The sequence below is a fragment of the Abramis brama genome, assembly GCF_963993115.1.
Source record: "Abramis brama genome assembly, chromosome: 9".
Lineage (NCBI taxonomy): Eukaryota > Metazoa > Chordata > Actinopteri > Cypriniformes > Leuciscidae > Abramis > Abramis brama.
Window position 1 is genome coordinate 18,258,206 of NC_139971.1, and position 18,338 is coordinate 18,276,543.

Sequence of the window (18,338 nt, forward strand, 5' to 3'; positions counted from 1 at the left end):
ACTAAAAGACCACTTATTGGCTCACTTTCACTTTAAACCTCATGATTTTGACCAGTTTTCTGCACTAAAGCAAACCAGTGTTTCCATGTTAACTCAATAATGCATACTTGCTACATATGCTACACACAATAATGCCACACACACACACACACACACACACACACACACAAATGTTTCAGTGATATTGGTGTCACATTCACCTTCATCACATTCACCTTCTGTCTTCATCACATTCACCATCTGTCGTCATCACCTGCACCTGCTCCTCATCACCCTCCTCATCATCACCTGCTCCTCATCATCATAACCGTCACCTGTTGTCCTTGTCTTGATCTGTGTATTTAAGTTCCCCTCTCATCCATTATCATTGTCGGTTATTGTTTGTGCACTAGCACTCTGTTATGTTTGTTTTCATGTTGGAAAATAAAACCTTTGTTATATTTGTACCACACACACACACACACACACACACACACACACACACACACACACACACACACCATCATTTATCATGATTTACCATGGCTGATACCAATACCAATATGAGAAAATGACTATTTTAAACAGCAGGGGGCAGTAAAATACCACTTATTGGCTTAACATGCCATTAATTCATATCATTTTCACCTTTTTAACTGTTATAGAGGCAAATTTTGTCCGATCTGTCTGAAAATTTTCATGCTTGTTCAGGGTGATATTTCACACGTTCTGACTTGTTTTTAAGAAGGTCTGAGCATTGATTAAAGAGATATAGGCTTTCGGGGACACTTGGTAAAGGCCAGATTTTGAAGTGAACCTATTATAGCTATCCAAATGAAGTAGTTCAACTTTTTCTGACAATTATTGATCTAGTGAGTCCAGAGAATTGTATTGCACTAGTTTTGAACATTATGATATGAAAATTATATGATCAGAGATGGAAAAGACCATTTACAGCCAATACAGGCAGTTTACCATAGGAAATATATGATTTTAAAGCTTTTTAACAGTTATAGCGCCACCTATCGTCCGATCTCCATAGAATTTTTCATGCTTGTTAATGATGTTATGTCACATATGCTGACCAATTTTTGTGAAGTTCTGAGTTTTTATTTAGGATTTATAGGCTTTTTAATGTATTTTGACACGCCCATTTTATAAATTACCCTATTACAGCCATCCAAATGCAAAAGTTCAACTTTTTTTTGATAATTATTGATCTAGAGAGTCCAGAGAATTGTCCTAGACTGGTCTGGTTCCGATCGGGCAAAAAACCTAGGACTAGTTCGCAAAAGTAGGTTTTTAACATATTAATGAATAATTAATGAACAGTTTGATTGACAGCAATGGTTCTTGAGGCAAAGTTGTTCAGGATGAGGAGATCTATCAAATGATATGCATATTGTGTGGATATTTGTAACACCACGTGATTACAGAGCCGTAAAACTCGTTAGCGCCAACTAGTGGCCGATTTCTTTCAAAATTCTTACAGACCTTTAGGGCCATGAGCCGAACATGCGCATTGAGTTTCGTTCCGATCGGCCTCCGTTAACCTTGTCTAATAGGTGCTCAAACTTCGTTGGCCGATGGCGGCCATGTTTTTTGAGATACGCCAATGTCCTCATACACATACATGTAGGCAGTGGGCCAAGTCCGTCTATCTCGTTTAGTTTTTGATTTGACAGTTACCCAGCAGCTGTCTGGCTCATTTTTTTTATTTGTCTGTATGAATAATTCACAAAAAGATTACCGATTGTTTCCAACGCCAATTGTTGCACATTAAAGTATAAAAATAGATTTAATTTCGCTAGCTGATCACAAACGTTGGCCGGAGTGAGATCCAATCAACGCTCGTGTTGTTACCTTGTTGAATTGATTTGGCCAATCACGTTATTCGTTGAACCGGCGTCGCGTCAGTCTGAAGTCAAATCAACCCACCCTGGAGAGACCGGTGTGTCTCGGCAAGACAACGTCAAGGTAAGATTTGTTTTGCAATGATTATACACCCCTATATCTTAATGCTTTTCATATAAGTTGTATTTAAGACTGCAAGCTATAAAATGTTTTTTTGATGAAAACAGTAACGTTAGCCACGAAAGAATGTGGGTAGTGGAGCAGTAAAGCTGACGTTAGGTCTAACGGTATGTTGCTTAGGCTAATCCAAAATAATCATTCGGTACATACACAATGAACTAAGCAAAGAGTATTCAAATACGGGATAATTACGGGAAAAATATTTAAACGGGAAGACAGCAGGAAATAAGTCTGACTAAGGGAGAATCACGGGGTAAACGGTATGTCCAGGTTGGTTACAGCAAGCTACCTAGGCTACAAGTAAGCTAGACTAATTATCAGCTAAAAAGAGTGCAAACCAAAACAAAGAAATGATTTCAAATCAACTTTATAGTGGTAGTCATGGAGTTATTTAAGACAATTATGGTTGATTGTCACGATTGATAGTGGTTGGGCTTCACCTACATAACAGAACAGGTATACTGTATGGTGGAAAAGTATTTTAGTTAAAGATGGCTGTTTTTGAGTTATTTAACAAAATTATTTGTGGTCAGAACTGCAGTAGTCTTGGCAAGCTCGTTTAAGATGGTTAGCATCTTAATACAAATGTCAAGATGAAAAGTGTGATTTAAAATGAGTAATGTGCGCTTTCTGTGTTTATTTATCTGAATATAATTCAGTTGTTTATCTAACACACAGACACGTACAGGACAACATCATATCTCTCCACACCTAAATGACTACAGAGGTGATCGTTGACAATCATCACATCAACAGCAGCATGATGGAGCAGGTCAAGATCACGGAGTTGCTTAGTATCCACATCACAGATGACCCATCTTGATCTATCGACACCAACAACTGAACCTGGCCAAGAAAGTCCAAAAACCTCTGCACTTCCTCCCACAGTTGAGGAAGGCTCATCTCCCAAAAATCCATCCTCTTAACTTTCTATAGGGGAATCATAGAGAGCCTCTTCCTTCCACCCCCACCCTCCAATAGCCTAAGGGCAGCTGATTGACTCTTGCACAAATACACTGGTAGTTTACACTATGATGCTGCTACATTGGTTTATTTTGAAATTTGCTATGAACATTTGACCCCACTTACACACAAATTGCACTGCCTTTTGCTGCTTGTCATGTCATCCACTTACACAATAACACTATATTAATTAGGGATGAGTCACGATTTTCGAATATTCGATTAGCTGATTTTATTATAGAATAGGATGTGCGGGATGATTGTCTTTAAAAAATCCCCATGTTTTAGTTGTGGTTATAAGTTGCAATCCTAAATTCACATAAATTTTTTATACATTTAATAAATATATTCTTAATATTTGTTGTTTTCGTTTCTATGTTTGAGCTTATTTATCTCAATATTAATAACAGTCTGGTTAATTTTGAGTCTTGAATTGTAAACTCTCAAGGGTTGGATTTTTAAATATATATTGGTTGTGTCAATTCAGAATTACTTCTGAGCAGCTACCTTTTTATTTTGGGTATGTCATGTATGCATCACTTGCCAAAATTGGGGCTGACTAGTAAGGGGTTAAACTTAAATAAATTAAACGTATGTTTAAGTTTTTTAACTTATATTTAAGCGTCACACCTCTCCGCTTTATTCATATGCTCTCATTTTATTAATACAAATAATTTAGTAGCCTATCCTTGCCTTGTTTTTGAATGAATAAATCAAATAGTGTAAAATACATTTCAGAGAATTTTTTTCTCAATCTTTTCCACTGGCCAAATAGTATTTTTAATTGATTTCTATTTTTAATGGAAACAGATAGACCTTGTTGTGCATTATTTGCACGAAACCATTTTCTCAGACAATCTGCTATTATCATAAGCAATTAGTTCAAACATTAAAACACAGCATGCCAGAGGAGAAGTGTTCAAAAGCATTGCATCTACAACAAATATTTATATTTATTGAATATAAAAATGTTGTAACTTCTCAGTAATTATTTCATGTAGTTAAAGTGTTTAACACCATTAATGAGAATGGCATATTTAATCTAAATGTTTATATCAGAGGTAAAACATGTATTATTTTATTTATTTAAACCGTTATTGTGAACATGCACTGTATTTATGATTAGGACTTTACAGAGATTTACGGTTTTACTTCATCTGCCGTTAGACAAGCTATGCGTCAGTTTCACTATATGGCCCAGCTTTCTGGTCACTGACAAAGATTATATGCCTCCGCTGTAGAATCTGTGTTCATTATTTACATTGGTTGTCAAGGAAACGGGAGGTTTTCTAACGTTATGATTAGTACTCCTGCTTCTTTGCCGGTTTAAAAAAGTAAGAGTTTGTAAGGACATTTTGCGTCAAATGTACATACAACAAAGTTGGAAACAATGTCTATAGTACTTATACGATTTTATTACATGACCTCAGCAAAAAAAAACGTAGACAGCTGTGAGGTAAGTATTAAATTCGTAATTTCGAGGTCCGGCCCACCGCCTAATGGCACCTTGGACCAAGACACTGCATACCAATTTTCAAGTCAATCGGACTAACGGTCAGGTGGTTATAGCCTGTTTTATGTTTTTTTCATTTTATAGCGCCACCATGAGGCCAATCGTCGCGATTTTTTTACTGTGACCCCACAGTAAGCTCATACACATGTGTACCAAGTTTGGTGAAGATACCTCATTTACATCGGGAGTTATAGCCATTTTAGTAAAATAGGCCCCTCCCACAACGTACGTTTTGGCGCCCCTTAGCGACCGTGAATCGAAATTTCCACTTTTTTTCGATAATTATTGATATTCAGTCTCCAGAGAACATTTCTGCACTAGTTTGGTTCCAATCGGGCAAAAAACCAGGGACTAGTTCGCAAAAGTAGATTTTTGACAAAATTCAAAATGGCGGAAAATCTATCATGGCGGAAATGAAATCGGAGATATACGTTTTGTTCGTCAGGCGTCCAGCTTTCCAATGATATAAGACACTTGAGTCTACGACATACGGTCTAGGAGTTATGAGCAGTTTCGCGCTTTTGGTTGTTATAGCGCCACCTATGGGCCAATCGGGGTCATAATCTCTGAACCTTTCCTCGATTTTTGTACTACCATCTGTCAAAGTTTCAAAGTTCCAGCTCTTACGGTTTGGGCTGCACGATGCGTTTTACGGCGGAATAATAATAATAATAATTAAAGCTGCAAGCAGCATTTATCGGGGTTCAAGCAGTTAAGGCCTTTAAGGCATTTAAGCACAAAAGCATCAAAAGTCATTAAGATTTATTTAGCAAGCATGTAACCACTGACATAATAGATGGAAAAGACCATTTACAGCCAATACAGGCAAATTGCCATGGGATATATATGGTTTTAAAGCTTTTTAACAGTTATAGCGCCACCTATGGTCCGATCTCCATAAAATTGTTTATTGTGACCTCAAATTGAACCCATACACATGTGTACTGATTTTGGTGAAGATATCTCATTTACTTCTTGAGTTATAGCCATTTGAGTAAAATAGGCTCCTCCCACAACGATTTGCCACATTCAAGAATTATTTAATATGATTCTAGCATGATTTACTATCATATACCATGTTCCAGAATGATTTATTAGGATTCTAGCATGATTTACCTTGATACACCTCATTTCAGTATTATTTACTATGATTTACAATGTTTCTAGCATGATTAACCACATTACTAGCAATTATGTGAAGTGTCAGTGCAAATGAGGTGATGAACACTGACAAAATATTATTGTGTTATAATAGTTAGTTATATACGTGATTTTTAGTGTGTGTCCAAGTATGAATGCAAAAGCACATGTAAAATATTTCATTATTAAGTAGAATGGCCAGCAGAGGGCACTAGAAGACCACTTATTGGCTCACTTTCACTTTAAACCAGTTTTCTGCACTAAAGCAAACCAGTTTTTCCATGTTAATTCAATGCATGCTTACACACACACACACACACACACACACACACACACACACACACACACACACACACTTACCATAGTTTATCATGATTTACCATGGCTGATACCAATACCAATATGACAAAATGACTATTTTAAACAGCAGGGGGCAGTAAAATACCACTTATTGGCTTAACATGCCATTAATTCATATCATTTTCACCTTTTTAACTGTTATAGAGGCAAATTTTGTCAGATCTGTCTGAAAATTTTCATGCATGTTCAGAGAGATATTTCACATGTTCTGACTTGTTTTTAAGAAGGTTTGAACATTCATTAAAGAGATATAGGCTTTTGGGGACACTTGGTAATGGCCACATATTGAAGTGACACTATTATAGCCATCCAAATGAAGAAGTCATACTTTTTCTGATAATTATTGATCTAGAGAGTCCAGAGAATTGCACTGCACTGGTTTTGAACATTATTATATGAACATTATGATTATAGATGGAAAAGACCATTCACAGGCAATACAGGCAATTTACCATAGGAAATATATGGTTTTAAAGCTTTTTAACAGTTATAGCGCCACCTTTGGTCCGATCTCCATAAAAATTTCCATGCTTCTTTAGCATGGTACGACACATATGCTGACCAATTATCGTGATGTTCTGAGTTTTTGTTTAGAATTTATAGGCTTTTGATTGCATTTTGCCACATCCATTTTCTTTATGACACAATTATACCCATGCGAAAAATGCAAAAGTTCAACTTTTTTTGATAATTATTGATCTAGAGAGTCCAGAGAATTGTCCTAGACTCGTTTGGTTCCGATCGGGCAAAAAACCAGGGACTAGTTCGCAAAAGTAGGTTTTTAACATATTCGTGAATAATTAATAAACTGTTTGATTGACAGCAATGGTTCTAGAGGCAAAGTTGTTCAGCATAAGCAGATCTATCAAATGATATGCATTTTGTGATGATAAGTGTAACACCACGTGATTACAGAGCCATAAAACTCATTAGCGCCAACTAGTGGCCGATTTCTTTCAAAATTCTTACAGACCTCTAGGGCCATGAGCCGAACATGCCCATTGAGTTTCGTTCCGATCGGCCTCCGTTAACCTTGTCTAATAGGTGCTCAAACTTCATTGGCCGATGGCGGCCATGTTTTTTGAGATACGCCAATGTCCTCATACACATACATGGCACCTTGGACCAAGACACTGCATACCAATTTTCAAGTCAATCGGACTAACGGTCAGGTGGTTATAGCCTGTTTTATGTTTTTTTCATTTTATAGCGCCACCATGAGGCCAATCGTCGCGATTTTTTTACTGTGACCCCAGATTGAACTCATACACATGTGTACCAAGTTTGGTGAAGATACCTCATTTACATCGGGAGTTATAGCCATTTTAGTAAAATAGGCCCCTCCCACAACGTACGTTTTTGCGCCCCTTAGCGACCGTGAATCGAAATTTCCACTTTTTTTTCGATAATTATTGATATTCAGACTCCAGAGAACATTTCTGCACTGGTTTGGTTCCAATCGGGCAAAAAACCAGGGACTAGTTTGCAAAAGTAGGTTTTTGACAAAATTCAAAATGGCGGAAAATCTATCATGGCAGAAATGAAATAGGAGATATACGTTTTGTTCGTCAGGCATCCAGCTTTCCAATGATATAAGACACTTGAGTCTACGACATAAGGTCTAGGAGTTATGAACAGTTTCGCGCTTTTGGTTGCTATAGCGCCACCTATGGGCCAATCGGGGTCATAATCTCTGAACCTTTCCTCGATTTTTGTACTACCATCTGTCAAAGTTTCAAAGTTCCAGCTCTTACGGTTTGGGCTGCACGATGCGTTTTACGGCGGAATAATAATAATAATAATAATAATTAAAGCTGCAAGCAGCATTTATCGGGGTTCAAGCATTTAAGGCCTTTAAGCACATAAGCATTTAAGACATTACGTTTTATTTAACAAGCTTTTAACCACTGAAATTATAGATGGAAAAATCCATTTACAGCCAATATAGGCAATTTACCATAGGAAATATGTAGTTTTAAAACTTTTTGCCAGTTATAGCGCCACCTATGGTCCGATCTACATGAAATTTTGCATGCTTGTTTAGAATGTTATGGCACATATGCTCACCCATTTTCGTGAAGTTCTGAGTTTTCGTTTAGGATTTATAGGCTTCTGAGTGCATTTTGCCACGCCCATTTTCTTTATGACCCAATTATACCCATGCGAAAAATGCAAAAGTTCAACTTTTTTTCGATAATTATTGATCTAGAGAGTCCAGAGAATTGTCCTAGACTGGTCTGGTTCTGATCGGGCGAAAAACCAGGGACTAGTTCGCAAAAGTAGGTTTTTAACATATTCATGAATATTTAATGAACAGTTTGATTGACAGTGATGGTTCTTGAGGCAAAGTTGTTCAGCATGAGCAGATCTATCAGATGATATGCATTTTGTGATGATAAGTGTAACACCACGTGATTACAGAGCCTTAAAACTCGTTAGCGCCAACTAGTGGCCGATTTCTTTCAAAATTCTTACAGACCTCTAGGGGCTTGAGCCGAACATGCCCATCGAGTTTCGCTCCGATCGGACGTCGTTAACGGTGCTCAAACCTCATTGGCCAATGGCGGCCATGTTTTTTGAGATACGCCAATATCCTTTTAGACATACATGGCCCCTTGGGCCAAGACACTGCATACCAAATTTCAAGTCATTCGGAAAAACGGTCAGTTGTCTATATGTTTTTATTTGTTTTATAGCGCCACCATGTGGCCAATCGACGCAATTTTTTTACTGTGACCTCAGATTGACCTCTTACACATGTGTACCAAGTTTGGTGAAGTTTACTTAATTACTTCTTGAGTTATAGCCATTTTAGTAAAATAGGCTCCTCCCACAACGTTAATTTTGCACCCCCTAGCGACCATTAATCGAAATTTCAACTTTTTTTCGATAATTATTGATCTTCAGACTCCAGAGAACAATTCCGCACTGGTTTGGTTCCGATCGGGCGAAAAACCAGGGACTAGTTCGCAAAAGTAGGTTTTTGACAAAATTCAAAATGGCGAAAAATCTATCATGGCGGAAATGAAATCGGAGATATACGTTTTTTTCTTCAGAAGCTCTGGATTTCAATGATATAAAACACTTGAAGCTACGCCTTACGGTCTGGGAGTTCTGAGCAGTTTTGCGCTTTTGATTGCTATAGCGCCACCTATGGGCCGATTGGGCTGAGTCCGTGTATCTGAGTAGCGAGCAATAGTACTACCATCTGGCAAAGTTTCAAGTCTCTAGGTCTTACGGTTTGGGCTGCACGATGCGTTTTATGGCGGAAAAATAATAATAATAAAAATCAGGACGATTACAATAGGGTTTCAGCACTTCGTGCTTGAACCCCTAATAAAAATCAGCACAATTACAATAGGGTTTCAGCACTTCGTGCTTGAACCCCTAATAATTAAAGCTGCAAGCAGCATTTATCGGGGTTCAAGCAGTTAAAGCCTTTTAGGCATTTAAGCACAAAAGCATCAAAAGTTATTAAGATTTATTTAGCAAGCATGTAACCACGGACATAATAGATGGAGAAGACCATTTACAGCCAATACAGGCAGTTTACCATGGGATATATATGGTTTTAAAGCTTTTTAACAGTTATAGCGCTACCTATGGTCCGATCTCCATAAAAATGTTTACTGTGACCTCAAATTGAAACCATACACATGTGTACTGAGTTTGGTGAAAATATCTCATTTACTTCTTGAGTTATAGCCATTTTAGTAAAATAGGCTCCTCCCACAACAATTTACCACATTCTAGTATTATTTACTATGATTCTAGCCTGATTTGCCATATTCTAGCATGATTTACCATGATATACTACATTCTAGTAGGATTTACCATTGTTTACTGTGATTGTATACTCTGACAAAATATGATTTATGAGTGATAAACTCTGACAAAATATGATTGTGCTACAATAGTAATTGTTATATACGTTATTTTTTAGTGTCTTATTGTTATATAAGTGATTTTTAGTGTATAATGAATGCCAAAGCATATGTGAGTAGACTTCATTAATACGTAGAATGGCCAGCAGAGGGCAGTAGAAGACCACTTATTGGCTCACTTTGACTTTAAACTTCATGATTTTCACCATTTTTCTGTACTAAATCAAACCAGTTTTTCCATTTTAACTCCATAATGCATGTTTACACACACACACACACACACACACACACACACACACACACACACACACACACACACACACACACACAAAGACAAATGTTGTTGTTTTTTCAATGCTATTGGGATATGTCATTATGAAAATATATTTCAATGGTCTATAAACATTTCACAAAGTCTTTGTAAGCTATTAATCAGATGATTCAGAATTTATTCAGAAACCTAAGACTACACACACACATTATGTTGTAGATACAGACATTTGAAATATATAATGTGATCAAACTGTCAATACTAATACTTTAACAGATGGATTTTGACTAAATGTAATTGTAAATGTTAAAATAGTGATTTTATAAAGTCTAAATATGAATTATAGAACAATATGACAACATGACTATTTTAAACAGCAGGGGGCAGTAAAAAACCACTTATTGGCTTAATATGCCATTATATTCATATCATTTTCACCTTTTTAACTGTTATAGAGGCAAATTTTGTCAGATCTGTCTGAAAATTTTCATGCATGTTCAGAGTGATATTTCACATGTTCTGACTTGTTTTTAAGAAGGTTTGAACATTCTTTAAAGAGATATAGGCTTTCAGGGACAATTGGTAAAGGCCACATTTTGAAGTGAACCTATTATAGCAATCCAAATGCAAAAGTTCAACTTTTTTTTGATAATTATTGATCTAGAGAGTCCAGAGAATTGTCCTAGACTGGTTTGGTTCCGATCGGGCGAAAAACCGAGGACTAGTTCGCAAAAGCAGGTTTTTAACATATTCACAAATATTTAATGAACGGTTTGATTGACAGCAATGGTTCTTGAGGCAAAGTTGTTCAGCATGAGCAGATCTATCAAATGATATGCATATTGTGATGATATGTGTAACACCACGTGATTACAGAGCCATAAAACTCGTTAGCGCCAACTAGTGGCCGATTTCTTTTAAAATTCTTACAGACCTCCAGGGCCATGAGTCGAACATGCCCATCGAGTTTCGTTCCGATCGGCCTCTGTTAACCTTGTCTAATAGGTGCTCAAATTTATTGGCCAATGGCGGCCATGTTTTTTGAGATACACCAATGTCCTCATAGACATACATGGCACCTTGGACCAAGACACTGCATACCAATTTTCAAGTCAATCGGACTAACGGTCAGGTGGTTATAGCCTGTTTTATGTTTTTGTCATGTTATAGCGCCACCATGTGGCCGATCGCCGCGATTTTTTTACTGTGACCTCAGACTGACCTCCTACACATGTATACCAAGTTTGGTGAAGTTTACTGAATTACTTCTGGAGTTATAGCCATTTTAGTAAAATAGGCTCCTCCCACAACGTTAATTTTGCACCCCCTAGCGACTGTGAATCGAAATTTCAACTTTTTTTCGATAATTATTGATCTTCAGACTCCAGAGAACAATTCTGCACTGGTTTGGTTCCGATCGGGCGAAAAACCAGGGACTAGTTCGCAAAAGTAGATTTTCGACAAAATTCAAAATGGCGGAAAATCTATCATGACGGAAATAAAATCGGAGATATACGTTTTGTTCGTCAGGCGTCCAGCTTTCCAATGATATAAGACACTTGAGGCTGCGACATACGGTCTAGGAGTTATGAGCAGTTTCGCGCTTTTGGTCGCTATAGCGCCACCTATGGGCCAATCGGGGTCATAATCTCTGAACCTCTCCTCGATTTTTGTACTACCATCTGGCAAAGTTTCAAAGCTCTAGCCCTTACGGTTTGGGCTGCACGATGCGTTTTACGGCAGAATAATAATAATAATAATAATAATAATAATAATAATAATAATAATAATAATAATTAAAGCTGCAAGCAGCATTTATCGGGGTTCAAGCATTTAAGGCCTTTAAACACATAAGCATTTAAGACATTAAGATTTATTTAGAAAGCTTTGAACCACTGAAATAATAGATGGAAAAGTCCATTTACAGCCAATACAGGAAATTTACCATAGGAAATATATGGTTTTCAAAGCTTTTTAACAGTTATAGCGCCACCTATGGTCCGATCTCCATAAAAATTTCCATGCTTCTTTAGCATGTTATTTCACATATGCCCATCAATTTTTGTGAAGTTCTGAGTTTTCATTTAGGCTTTATAGACGTTTGAGTGTATCTTGCCACGCCCATTTTATAAATGACCCTACTACAGCCATCCAAATGCAAAAGTTCAACTTTTTTTTGATAGTTTTTGATCTAGAGCGTCCAGAGAATTGTCCTAGACTGGTCTGGTTCCGATCGGGCGAAAAACCTAGGACTAGTTCGCAAAAGTAGGTTTTTAACATATTCGTGAATAATTAATAAACTGTTTGATTGACAGCAATGGTTCTTGAGGCAAAGTTGTTCAGGATGAGGAGATCTATCAAATTATATGCATATTGTGTGGATATTTGTAACACCACGTGATTACAGAGCCGTAAAACTCGTTAGCGCCAACTAGTGGCCGATTTCTTTCAAAATTCTTACAGACCTCTAGGGCCTTGAGTCGAACATGCCCATCGAGCTTCGTTCCGTTCGGCCTCCGTTAACCTTGTCTAATAGGTGCTCAAATTTCATTGGCCAATGGCGGCCATGTTTTTTGAGATACGCCAATGTCCTCATACACATACATGGCACCTTGGACCAAGACACTGCATACCAATTTTCAAGTCAATCGGACTAATGGTCAGGTGGTTATAGCCTGTTTTATGTTTTTTTCATGTTATAGCGCCACCATGTGGACAATCGCCGCGGTTTTTTTATTGTGACCTCAGATTGACCTCTTACACATGTGTACCAAGTTTGGTGAAGATACCTCATTTACTTCTGGAGTTATAGCCATTTTAGTAAAATAGGCCCCTCCCACAACATACGTTTTGGCGGCCCTTAGCGTCCGTTAATCAAAATTTCAACTTTTTTTCGATAGTTTTTGATATTCAGACTCAAGAGAACATTTCTGCACTGGTTTGGTTCCGATCGGGCGAAAAACCTAGGACTAGTTCGCAAAAGTAGGTTTTTGACAAAATTCAAAATGGCGGAAAATCTATCATGGCGGAAATGAAATCGGAGATATACGTTTTGTTCGACAGGCGTCCAGCTTTCCAATGATATAAGACACTTGAGTCTATGTCATACGGTCTAGTAGTTATGAGCAGTTTTGCGCTTTTGGTTGCTATAGCGCCACCTATGGGCCAATCAGGGTCATACTTTTATAGGTTCTCCCCAAATTGAGGACTACCATTTGGCCAAGTTTCAAGGTTCCAGCTCTTACGGTTTGGTCTGCACGATGCGTTTTAGGGGAAAATAATAATAATAATAATAATAATTAAAGCTGCAAGCAGCATTTATCGGGGTTCAAGCTATTAAGGCCTTTAAGGGTTTTTAAGCACAAAAGCATCAAAAGTTATCAGGTTTTATTTAGCAAGCATGTAACCACTGACATAATAGATGGAAAAGACCATTTACAGCCAATACAGGCAATGTACCATAGGAAATATATGGTTTTAAAGCTTTTTAACAGTTATAGCGCCACCTATAGTCCGATCTCCATAAAATTTGGCATGCTTGTTAATGATGTTATGTCACATATGCTCACCAATTTTTGTGAGGTTCTGAGTTTTCATTTAGGATTTATAGGCTTTTTAGTGTATTTTGCTACGCCCATTTTATAAATGACCCTATTACAGCCATCCAAATGCAAAAGTTCAACTTTTTTTTGATAGTTTTTGATCTAGAGAGTCCAGAGAATTGTCCTAGACTGGTCTGGTTCCAATCGTGCGAAAAACCTAGGACTAGTTCGCAAAAGTAGGTTTTTAACATGTTTGCGAATATTTAATGAACGGTTTGATTGACAGCAATGGTCCTTGAGGCAAAGTTGTTCAGGATGAGGAGATCTATCAAATGATATGCATATTGTGTGGATATTTGTAACACCACGTGATTACAGAGCTGTAAAACTCGTTAGCGCCAACTAGTGGCCGATTTCTTTCAAAATTGTTACAGACCTCTATGGCCTTGAGTCGAACATGCCCATCGAGTTTCGTTCCGATCGGCCTCCGTTAACCTTGTCTAATAGGTGCTCAAAATTCATTGGCCGATGGCGGCCATGTTTTTCGAGATACGCCAATGTCCTCATACACATACATGGCACCTTGGACCAAGACACTGCATGCCAATTTTCAAGTCAATCGGACTAATGGTCAGGTGGTTATAGCCTGTTTTATGTTTTTTTCATGTTATAGCGCCACCATGTGGCCAATTGCCGCGGTTTTTTTACTGTGACCTCAGATTGACCTCTTACACATGTGTACCAAGTTTGGTGAAGATACCTCATTTACTTCTGGAGTTATAGCCATTTTAGTAAAATAGGCCCCTCCCACAACGTACGTTTTGGCGCCCCTTACCGTCCGTGAGTCGAAATTTCAACTTTTTTTCGATAGTTTTTGATAATCAGACTCTAGAGAACATTTCTGCACTGGTTTGGTTCCGATCGGGCGAAAAACCTAGGACTAGTTCGCAAAAGTATGTTTTTGACAAAATTCAAAATGGCTGAAAATCTATCATGGCGGAAATGAAATCGGAGATATACGTTTTGTTCGTCAGGCGTCCAGCTTTCCAATGATATAAGACACTTGAGTCTACGTCATACGGTCTAGTAGTTATGAGCAGTTTCGCGCTTTTGGTTGCTATAGCGCCACCTATGGGCCAATCGGGGTCATACTTTGATAGGTTCTCCCCAAATTGAGGACTACCATTTGGTCAAGTTTCAAGGTTCCAGCTCTTACGGTTTGGTCTGCACGATGCGTTTTAGGGGAAAATAATAATAATAATAATAATAATAATTAAAGCTGCAAGCAGCATTTATCGGGGTTCAAGCAGTTAAGGCCTTTAAGGCATTTAAGCACAAAAGCATCAAAAGTCATTAAGATTTATTTAGCAAGCATGTAACCACTGACATAATAGATGGAAAAGACCATTTACAGCCAATACAGGCAAATTGCCATGGGATATATATGGTTTTAAAGCTTTTTAACAGTTATAGCGCCACCTATGGTCCGATCTCCATAAAATTGTTTATTGTGACCTCAAATTGAACCCATACACATGTGTACTGATTTTGGTGAAGATATCTCATTTACTTCTTGAGTTATAGCCATTTGAGTAAAATAGGCTCCTCCCACAACGATTTGCCACATTCAAGAATTATTTAATATGATTCTAGCATGATTTACTATCATATACCATGTTCCAGAATGATTTATTAGGATTCTAGCATGATTTACCTTGATACACCTCATTTCAGTATTATTTACTATGATTTACAATGTTTCTAGCATGATTAACCACATTACTAGCAATTATGTGAAGTGTCAGTGCAAATGAGGTGATGAACACTGACAAAATATTATTGTGTTATAATAGTTAGTTATATACGTGATTTTTAGTGTGTGTCCAAGTATGAATGCAAAAGCACATGTAAAATATTTCATTATTAAGTAGAATGGCCAGCAGAGGGCACTAGAAGACCACTTATTGGCTCACTTTCACTTTAAACCAGTTTTCTGCACTAAAGCAAACCAGTTTTTCCATGTTAACTCAATGCATGCTTACACACACACACACACACACACACACACACACACACACACACACACACAGCATAGTTAACCATGATTTACCATGATATACCACGTTCTAGTATTATTTACCAGGAGATAAACGACAATCTAGTATTATTTACTTTGATTTACCATGTTTCTAGCCTGATTTATCACATTACTAGCAATTATTTGAAGTGTCAGTGCAAATAAAGTGATTAACACTGACAAAATATGATTGTGTTATAATAGTTATTGCTATATATTTTTAGTGTGTATTCAAGTATAAATGCAAGCACATGTGGAAATATTTAATTAATAAGTAGAATGGCCAGCAGAGGGCACTAGAAGACCACTTATTGGCTCACTTTCACTTTAAACCTCATGATTTTGACCAGTTTTCTGCACTAAAGCAAACCAGTGTTTCCATGTTAACTCAATAATGCATACTTGCTACATATGCTACACACAATAATGCCACACACACACACACACACACACACACAAATGTTTCAGTGATATTGGTGTCACATTCACCTTCATCACATTCACCTTCTGTCTTCATCACATTCACCATCTGTCGTCATCACCTGCACCTGCTCCTCATCACCCTCCTCATCATCACCTGCTCCTCATCATCATAACCGTCACCTGTTGTCCTTGTCTTGATCTGTGTATTTAAGTTCCCCTCTCATCCATTATCATTGTCGGTTATTGTTTGTGCACTAGCACTCTGTTATGTTTGTTTTCATGTTGGAAAATAAAACCTTTGTTATATTTGTACCACACACACACACACACACACACACACACACACACACACACACACACACACCATCATTTATCATGATTTACCATGGCTGATACCAATACCAATATGAGAAAATGACTATTTTAAACAGCAGGGGGCAGTAAAATACCACTTATTGGCTTAACATGCCATTAATTCATATCATTTTCACCTTTTTAACTGTTATAGAGGCAAATTTTGTCCGATCTGTCTGAAAATTTTCATGCTTGTTCAGGGTGATATTTCACACGTTCTGACTTGTTTTTAAGAAGGTCTGAGCATTGATTAAAGAGATATAGGCTTTCGGGGACACTTGGTAAAGGCCAGATTTTGAAGTGAACCTATTATAGCTATCCAAATGAAGTAGTTCAACTTTTTCTGACAATTATTGATCTAGTGAGTCCAGAGAATTGTATTGCACTAGTTTTGAACATTATGATATGAAAATTATATGATCAGAGATGGAAAAGACCATTTACAGCCAATACAGGCAGTTTACCATAGGAAATATATGATTTTAAAGCTTTTTAACAGTTATAGCGCCACCTATCGTCCGATCTCCATAGAATTTTTCATGCTTGTTAATGATGTTATGTCACATATGCTGACCAATTTTTGTGAAGTTCTGAGTTTTTATTTAGGATTTATAGGCTTTTTAATGTATTTTGACACGCCCATTTTATGAATGACCCTATTACAGCCATCCAAATGCAAAAGTTCAACTTTTTTTTGATAATTATTGATCTAGAGAGTCCAGAGAATTGTCCTAGACTGGTCTGGTTCCGATCGGGCGAAAAACCTAGGACTAGTTCGCAAAAGTAGGTTTTTAACATATTAATGAATAATTAATGAACAGTTTGATTGACAGCAATGGTTCTTGAGGCAAAGTTGTTCAGGATGAGGAGATCTATCAAATGATATGCATATTGTGTGGATATTTGTAACACCACGTGATTACAGAGCCGTAAAACTCGTTAGCGCCAACTAGTGGCCGATTTCTTTCAAAATTCTTACAGACCTCTAGGGCTATGAGTTGAACATGCCCATCGAGTTTCGTTCCGATCGGCCTCCGTTAACCTTGTCTAATAGGTGCTCAAACTTCATTGGCCGATGGCGGCCATGTTTTTTGAGATACACCAATGTCCTCATAGACATACATGACACCTTGGGCCAAGACACTGCATACCAATTTTCAAGTCAATCGGACTAACGGTCAGGTGGTTAAAGCCTGTTTTATGTTTTTTTCATGTTATAGCGCCACCATGTGGCCAATCGCCGCGATTTTTTTACTGTGACCTCAGATTGACCTCTTACACATGTGTACCGAGTTTGGTGAAGATACCTCATTTACTTCTGGAGTTATAGCCATTTTAGTAAAATAGGCCCCTCCCACAACGTACGTTTTGGCGCCCCTTAGCGTCCGTGAATCGAAATTTCAACTTTTTTTCGATAATTATTGATAATCAGACTCCAGAGAACATTTCTGTACTGGTTTGGTTCCGATCGGGCGAAAAACCTAGGACTAGTTCGCAAAAGTAGGTTTTTGGCAAAATTCAAAATGGCGGAAAATCTATCATGGCGGAAATGAAATCGGAGATATACGTTTTGTTCGTCAGGCATCCATCTTTCCAATGATATAAGACACTTGAGTCTACGACATACGGTCTAGGAGTTCTGAGCAGTTTTGCGCTTTTGGTCGCTGTAGCGCCACCTATGGGCCGATTTGGCTAAGTCCGTGTATCTGAGTAGCGAGCAATACTACTACCATTTGACCAAGTATCACGTCTCTAGGCCTTACGGTTTTGGCTGCACGATGCGTTTTAGGGAAGAATA

At 37.6% G+C, this 18,338-nt stretch overlaps 1 long non-coding RNA gene across 1 annotated transcript; it reads left to right on the plus strand.

The window, feature by feature from the left end:
- Positions 1 to 1,629: 1,629 nt before the first annotated feature.
- On the plus strand, positions 1,630 to 3,331 carry LOC311090064. The gene is made up of 2 exons (XR_014607825.1): positions 1,630 to 1,956; positions 2,692 to 3,331. It is a non-coding gene; the product is annotated as an uncharacterized lncRNA (long non-coding RNA).
- The last annotated feature ends 15,007 nt before the right edge of the window (positions 3,332 to 18,338 follow it).